The sequence below is a fragment of the Geospiza fortis genome, unplaced genomic scaffold, assembly GCF_000277835.1.
Source record: "Geospiza fortis unplaced genomic scaffold, GeoFor_1.0 scaffold112, whole genome shotgun sequence".
In the NCBI taxonomy this organism is placed as follows: domain Eukaryota; kingdom Metazoa; phylum Chordata; class Aves; order Passeriformes; family Thraupidae; genus Geospiza; species Geospiza fortis.
The window spans coordinates 19,564,633-19,571,853 of NW_005054298.1; the positions used below are offsets into that span (position 1 = coordinate 19,564,633).

Here is a 7,221-nt window from a genome sequence, read left to right on the forward strand (position 1 = left end):
CGGGCCCGATAGCGGCGCTGGCTCCCGGCGGCAGCCTGGCCCTGAACCTCCTACTCCCGTTCCAACTTTCCCCCGCAGTCAGAGCGCTTAGAAACACAACCCCGTGTTTTCCACGTGCCGTCGGTTCCACAGATCTGACCAGTCAGTCATTTCTGCAGGAAAAACTAAAGACCGGTAATGACCGAAGATTCTCTTGCAGAAAACGAGGACACAGCTTTCTCAAGGCTTTCCCTTTGTACTGCAATTGAGGGCACAGCAGTTCCCGCTGCCCTTTTCCTAAGAGCTACGACAGATTCTGCTGCTGCAGAGACAGCAGGTGTGAATTCAGTGTAGCTCATTCTCCCCTCCTGATCAGACTCCAACCAGCTTGCCTTACTTGTTAAGTGGCAGCAATAGGTGACCCGCTGGGAGCAAGGCAGTATTCCCGAGTGGTGGAATGTCGACCAGTCTGTGTGCTCAGTAGCTTTCCATTCCAAACTTCCAGCAAAAAACCCTCAAAAATACTCAAAAAACTTACAAGGAACTTCCAGGAAAAAAACCCAACCAAACAAGCCCCAAACCTCTTTCCCCTTCAGTTAACACCCAAAAAAGACCAAAACAGAATGGAGAATTATCTCAACCAAAAAAGATGCAATTGACAATTTATGAAGCATGGCGTCAGATACGAATTTTTCCATAGTCACTTCTGTTCACAAGGTCTATTGTTGAAATGCTTACTGGAAATTTATATTATACAGCAAGAGCAGCAATATAACAGAAATAGCATTTAAGGGGATTAACTGGAAGTCGAGTTAAGAAAATCCTGTAAAAAATGCAGACAGGGACAGAAACTTGTGGGGATAAACATGGCTGTTAGAAACTTTTAGAAGGTACTACATTGTTGATATCATATGTCTGCTTTAAATTTAATTTAAAGATACTGATGCTTAAATTTTATCTTTACTAGATAAAATCTTTATTGTACTAGCAGTGTCTACACTTACTAGAACCTTAGCTGACATGAAGCAGCCATGTCAGTGCTTGACTCCTCACTGCCTTTCATTCCTGTCTACATCCTGTCCCAAATCTGGGCCCACACAGCCCAAGCAAAAGATCAGCAAGGGATTATTCCAAAGCTGTGCCAAGGTTTATTATGTATGTTTACAGCTGGAAGGTGGTGCAGCTTGTTGGGTAACACTCACCCACTGGTAACGTTGTGAGACTTTGTTTTGATGCAAACACTAATAAAGAAGATTCTTTTGTTAATTTTTTCACTGTTGAAGTTTCTCTGTTTGGCACCTGACAAAGAGCACTTTCAGACTGATTGGGATTTGGTTTTGGAAATACAGTATAATAAGGCCTTTCTGATTTTTTGGCTTTCTGTCATTCATTCTTTCCTACAGAAATGACACCTTAGAGGGACATGCTTTGGGGAGTAGCAAGGGAGGTATACCAGACCATACTAAGAACTCTTGGTAAAAATGTATGCCTTCCCTTCTCTTGAATGCATTTTTTCCCCTTTGAAAAGATCATTAGTGATTTAGCATTTAATAAAGTATTTAAAATACAAGAATCCTTCAGCTGTTTGAAAAGAGCATACATTTGGCTGGATAGGCTGCTCATTGACTGCTGTTGATATCCACCAACCATCAGCCTGATCTCCCAAGGGATCAGCAGTAGCAGGACAGAGCTCTGTTTCCACCTCAGCTCTGGCATACATAGCATGCTAAATCAGGTAAGCACACTTGACCCGAGTCTTGTGTCATCTTTGGGGGAACACAAACAAATTAAAAGTGTAATACTTAAAAAAAGTAAATAATAAACAACCCCAAAAACCTGGAAAAAGTAAAATACTTGAAAGTATGAAAATGTAGTATCAAAGGCATGTGAAAAAATACAATAAAATTATTATATCTGCTGTCTAAATAAATGAAGCAAAAGTATATAAATAGGACTTAATAGGGCATATTTCCTCTTGCAGATTTTAATCTTTTAAACCATACTATAAACAGCCTAGCAACTATCATTGACATGCAGCCTCTTCTGAGATGAACAGAGAAGAACACTAGGGTCTTATCCCTTGCCCTGTTAAGAAACATGAAATCATTATTAACCAGACTGTACCACCAGAACAGCACTGTGAATAACTCAAGCACCAGATTACAGGACCAGTTCTTCACTTGGCTGGGAAATGTTAGGAGCATGGTTTTCTGGCTTTTTTCAGTCTGGATAATTAGCAATGATAACTTAATGTTGAAGTCAAGACATCTTTCTAATGCAGTATTCAATATACAGGGTACTCCTGACCATATCCAAAGACCATACAAAGTCCTGCGTCCCAGAACAGCAAAGGACAGTATTTTCTTACTGCTTGACAGCTCCTCTTTGCTCCCTGAACACTTAATCAAGGCTCCATAGGTGCTTTCTTTGAGCCACATTTTCTCTGGCCTTGAACATCCCCTTGTGTTCCATGGAACATCTTTGTGTTCCAACATCCTGCCTTTATTACAGAGTTTAATTTCTTTTTACTTTTAAGATCTCTGTAAACTAAGACTGACAGCTATGGACATCAATTCTCATGGAGTTGCACCCAACCCACAGAAGTATCAAAAAGCCCCCATGCATTAATTTAACACCCAAACATAACTATACCCAGCTATAACATGACTAATGCTTGGGAAAGGCAAGTTTTTGTATACAACCTCCTGGGAGGACAGGTTTATAGAGACCATCAGCTCTTGATCACATCTACCCTCTACCACTGGCAACTCAGCTCTGGCAGTTGAACTGTGGATCACAGAAAACAGAGTTACTGCCATTGCAAAGCCAAGCTTTCCAAAAGCCACTAAACAAACACAAAACTGAAAGCTGTCCCCAAAATTTTAATTCAATCTTCTTGAGCATTCCCTTAACATGACATAACATTGTATAATCATTAACTACTCTCCCCCTTGATTTTTGTTATTTTTCACTCAAATTGGATGTTTCCATCCACTTATGTGCCACCAAAGGAGCCAATAGATGATATGGGAGACAATTTCTGCTTTTTGATCTGGGCAGCAGTTTAACCAATGAAAAGCATCTAGAGCAAGCATTACATGAGTTGTCCTGTGGCTTTCATCACACTCATTTCCCTGCAACAATTACACACACACGCAGGCTGGGCCCACACACGAACTGCGAGAGGTTCACTCTCAGTGAGAGAAGGTTTTGGACAAGGACAGGCAGTGACCACATAAAAACATTTTACAAAGGCATACAGCTGAGCCACTTTGGAAAGGTTTTCTGGGAAGTCACAAATGCATCTTTGTACTCGGTGTGAAGGCTACTTCACTGGTAAACTCAAGCACTTGTTGCAAAACCTGAAAATATGGAGTATTCTGATGAAAAGCACTCAAGAATTTACTGGAAGCAAGTAATTTCTCCAGTTTGTTTCTGAAAACACTAAAATTGGATTTGTAATTTTTTTTTCTAGAGAACTAGCATGGAAGTTGTAGTCAAATTGTTAGGGTGTGGTGATAACTGAACAACAACCTTGCCTTACAGTAGCAAGTGTCAGGTGAGCTTCAAAACAGCATTATTGATTAAAAATGTGGAAAATTTCTCTAAATAACCTCTCAGTAGGGTATTAGAAAAATATACCCTTTTCAAGAATAGACAAAAAGAAAGAATACAGAATATGAGAAGACAAGAAGAATGTCAGCAAATGCATCAGGATGAAATCTGTCTGGAAATTTACAGACAGCTGTGCACCTTGTTTTCCACAGCATGGAAAAATCCAAGAACCAACACAGTAATTGCAGAAATGGATAGAGACATTAGCCCTTCTTAGGTAATCTCCTTATCAATCACAGGAAAAATACTTCCTCAATGCTCCTTGGCTATTGACAATGAGCCATGCATTATTTGAATATTGGATTTACACCTACAGACAATGTGGCTTTGTAACTCCAGCACTGGAAAAAACACCCTTTTCATACTGCTGATTGCTTAACAAGTAAATTGATTATATAATGCACAAGGCAGGACCCGTGCTCAACCTCTGTTAAATTTTCTTAGCTGATCCCATCCAAAAATTCATGTCTAACTTTGGTTATCTAAAACTGTAGTCCAGGGTTCAGAAAGTGTGTTGGTTTGTGATGTCTGCTCTCCTACAGTTGTGCATAGGGCGTGCAGGAAGGACATGAAATGCTTATCAATACCTAGATGTGTCTGGTCACTTACACTGACTCACATGGTTACTGGCAAATGAACTATAGTGCACAATACACAGATGGTTGATTAAGCAACAAGGGAAACCTGAGGAAAATTAATCTGTAAACAGGAAATAGGCCCCTGGAGGGTGGTGTCACACAAAAAGCATTTGTCCCATGAAAGAATTTCTAAAACTTCTGGGACTTAGATAGAAAAATCCAACACCTGAGAGAAATTCTGAGTGTCCTTAAAGCAATATAACACAGAGATCAGGAGAATGCCACGTTACTCATAAGCTTAAGCTTGTTTACACAGAAATTATGAGGGATGCATTAGATGTTTACATTCACCTCAGTTACCGTGGAATACTTTTGTAAAAGATCTTCCTTCTTAAGAAAGCAATTTATCAGCTCATCTATAATTTCGCAGTTGTCCACCTCATTATCTGCGTTGGTTACGGGAACTTAATTGGTATTTTTCACATAGCGTCTTTTGTAAGACAGTGTGTATGGCCAAGCTGGTTTTGAAACCATGTTTACCGTACTCCGCTCATTCACTTCCACTTTGTTGTCTGGCTGAGACAATTCCACAGAACTGAAGGTGCAATTATAGCCTTCAAAATACTGTATCTGCCAAAAGAAAATACATGAAACTAGTACAGACAAATTGCAGAAAGTCAAACTAAGACTTTAGCAATAATTATGTATGTTCAGGTGTGTTGAAATAGACTGCTCTAGAAAGTAAGCCCAGTAAATATTGTGCATGGTGAAATTCACCTTCTAAAGCAAAAAATAAAGAAAAGTTCAAATTAAGATTACGTGGAATTAAATACAGTTCAGAATACCCCATGTGATTTTAACACTAGAAGTGTTTTTTTTTTTTTCTGAAACTGCTTTCAGGGGAGAAAAACAAAGTAGAACAGCCCTCCTAAACATACAAATTCCATCCTTAATGCTAGGACATCAACATTTTACTTGGTTCAGCAAGAAGGCAAGTGTGCTAAACTCAAATGCAAGTACTCAAAAATTAGTTACATAGCTAACCAGACCAACTGGGGAAAAATATGCAAAAGTCAAAGAAAAAAATCACTGTTTTAACTTACAGATTACAAATGCTTTAGCTGGAAAATCATTATCAAGTTTTTTCCATTTGTCTCATACTGTGGTTAGAGCTGTATCTACTGTATGTAGACACTTAAAATATTAAGTACTTTTACAATATTTATATGATAGTATTTTCAAATACTAACACACTAACAGTATGGGGTGAAATTATTAAGAACAGGGCATAAGAGTTACAGCTCTTCCTCAACCCAAGAAAACTTTTTCATCCATTTTGGCATAGGCAGCTTATGACTTACATGTTCTCAGTACTCTGAGTGCTCAGTCACTGGAAGATTACTCAAATTTGGCCTGAATCCTCAAAACCCCCACCAAAAAACCAAACAAAACCACGAGAGCTATTAGTGCTACACACAAGTTAGCAGATGCTGCTAAGAAAAACCATTAAACCTTTTTGCTCAGGAAAACCATTTAAAAGCAAGCTGCAGTGCTTAAATAAGCTGCTTCTGGTGTGTGACCTGCTGCAGCTGTTGCTTATTCAGCAAGAAACTGATTAGTAAGGAAATCCCACCAAATACACCACCCCCCTGCCCCCCATCCTAAAAAACCCAGCAAACCAACCCAAACAACCCACAAAACCTATTTTGGTATCACAAACTAAAAGCTTTGGAAATATTTTCAGAACGTGACCCACATCTTCATAAAGTCTCTCCATACACTAAGTTTCCATTTGTGGTCACAGCAAATCCCACCATTTTGCAAGGCACTATTTATTACTTACACAAATACAGCTTAAACGTTGTCCATCAAATGTACAGATTGAAGTGCATTGCCTCTTGTGATAGAAATCCAACAGTTTTTTGTTTATGTATTTCACATTCATTTCACCACTACTACCCCACTAAATCCTTCCTTCTACTTGTGTCACAGAACTCTATTGACAAGCCCTCTTCTTCCTGAATTCTCCAGCAGAAAGCTACTGTTCCTTCTCCTCATTAGGTTCAGCAGTTTGTCACTACATTTAAATTAAGGGCCAACAAGAATACAAAAAACTTCCTTTCTTAACTACTTGAATAAGTATATTGATATTTAAGACTGCAATATTGACAGAATAGCTTCCTTACAGCTCTCTGTTACTTCCACTTGGCATTTCAATTTAAAAAGGTGTTTTGTTTTAATTCTTAGCTCCTTCTCCAGCTGCAGTTAAACAAAAATAAAAAAATAATAAAAAAGTTTTTAAAAATTAAAAAAAAAGCTGAAGACTTGATTTTTTTAGTTCTAATAGTGTGCTGCTTTCTGTTGAACTGCAGTGGAGTAGTGAGGTGTATTACTCTGTTGCATCACTTCAATGCCAGTACTGGAATTTGACTTGCCTAAGAACTGTGTGACTGCGTGAAGAGTAAGGCCGGATGCACCTGGAGTGAAATTGCGGTGGTGAAACAGCGTGTAGTGTTCCTAAAGTGCTGAAATGTGCGTGGCCTCGCGGAATGCTGTAAGCCCCTGTTCAATACACAGGTGGTGGAAGTGGCCCTAGAACCTACCAGCCCTTCTCCTATCAGACAAAGCACGAGTTATGTAAAAGTCAGTTAGAATTTGGGAGAAATAGTGAAATTTTTAGAAGTATGATGACAGCTACGTTAACATCCCTTGAATTTGTTCCTACTGACCTCCTAGATCTTTTCTGGAGCCGGCTTACCCAGCCAGATCCATGGGAAAGCTCCTGGAAGAGATCTCTCAGGGATCTCTTGGAGGAATTTAAGCAAACCCCTCAGGGTGCCAAGGATTTAGAAAATAATAACATCTGTGCGGCGAGGGGGAGTGAGCTAAGCCTGAGTACCAAGCTCGGGTGTTATCAAGATTCATTCTAGATAAGATTTCGTAGGCTGCAGATAAGGCTTTAACCAGCTACCAACTGTTGAGGCTAGTGGTAGTTTCCTTGGAAGAAAAAGTCCTTGATGTCTAGGACAGCCAGTTGCCAATTTTGGGG

At 39.4% G+C, this 7,221-nt stretch overlaps 1 long non-coding RNA gene across 1 annotated transcript in view; it reads right to left on the reverse strand.

The window, feature by feature from the left end:
* Window positions 1-4,755: 4,755 nt before the first annotated feature.
* Window positions 4,756-7,221, reverse strand: part of LOC115948125 — a 5,453-nt gene continuing 2,987 nt past the window's right edge. The window contains exon 3 of the long non-coding RNA XR_004081971.1: window positions 4,756-4,802. This is a non-coding gene — a long non-coding RNA (uncharacterized LOC115948125). The remainder of the gene's footprint in view (window positions 4,803-7,221) is intronic.